This window comes from Myotis lucifugus, unplaced genomic scaffold (genome assembly GCF_000147115.1).
Source record: "Myotis lucifugus unplaced genomic scaffold, Myoluc2.0 scaffold_908, whole genome shotgun sequence".
Lineage (NCBI taxonomy): Eukaryota > Metazoa > Chordata > Mammalia > Chiroptera > Vespertilionidae > Myotis > Myotis lucifugus.
The window spans coordinates 111986-113142 of record NW_005871956.1 but is presented as its reverse complement, the minus strand read 5'-3'; the positions used below and the strand labels follow the sequence as shown (position 1 = coordinate 113142).

The window sequence follows — 1157 nt, the reverse complement described above, 5'->3', positions numbered from 1 at the left end:
CCAAGGTACATGCCCTTGGCCAGAATCGAACCTGGGACCCTTGAGTCCGTAGTCCAACGCTCCATCCACTGAGCCAAACCGGTTAGGGCTCTTTTTTCTTTTTTAACTCTTAGGATATTTATTAAATGGATGATTTATAAGAAGGATGCTGTTGAATAAAGGCAAAAAATGTTCACTTTCGCCCTAGCCAGTTTGGCTTGGTGGATAGAGCATCGGCCTGCAGACTGAAGGGTCCCAGGTTCAATTCCGGTCAAGGGCACATGCCTGGGTTGCGGGCTCCATCCCCAGTGGGGGGCGTGCAGGAGGCAGCCAATCATTGATTCTCTCTCATCATTGATGTTTCTATCTCTCTCCCCCTCTTCCTTCCTCTCTGAAATGAATAAAAATATTTCTTAAAATATTCACTTTCAGTGAGCCTGAAACTTTTAAATGGGTAATGTTTACATTCATTTTCTAAAAGAATATCTGTGCCTTTAAGATTATATCTTAATACTATAATGTCCTGGGATAGAGGACGTATCAGATATTAAACTGATAAGAACAGATACTGCACATGAGGCTGAGAAGCCATTGCCACATTCTTTGGGTCAGTCACCAAAGCCAGTCCCATTTCAAGGAAAGGCAATGAACATAGACCCACCCATCCCCTCAATGGGAGAAGTTTCAAAGGAATGTTATAAGAGTATGTAGGATGGGAGATATTGTCTTAGCCATTTTTTGTTGTTGTTGTTAATCCTCACCTGAGGCTATTTTTCCATTGATTTTTAGAGAGAGTGGAAGGGAGGGAGAGAGGGAGAGAGAGAGAGAGAGAGAGAGAGAGAGAGAGAGAAGCATTGATGTGATGTGAGAGAGACACATTCATCTGGTTGCCTCCTGCATGTGCTCTGACCAGGGCCGGGGATGGAGCCTGCAACCTAGGTAGGTGCCCTAACTGGAATCGAACGTGGGACCCTTCAGTCTGAAGGCCAACACTCTATCCACTGAGTCAAACCAGCTAGGGCTGTCATAGCCATTTTTGCAAAATGCAATCAGCCACAGTGATGATCAAGAGAACTTAGTGAGCCCTGGCGGGTGTGGCTCAGTTGGTTGTCCCCTGCACTGGAGAGGTTGCTGGTAGGTTCCCTGTTGTAGGCTTGATCCCCAGTAGGGGCGTGCAG

At 46.2% G+C, this 1157-nt stretch overlaps 1 pseudogene; it reads right to left on the bottom strand.

Moving 5' to 3' along the window:
* Positions 1-411: 411 nt before the first annotated feature.
* Positions 412-571, bottom strand: LOC111824095 (annotated as a pseudogene).
* Between the last annotated feature and the right edge of the window lie 586 nt (positions 572-1157).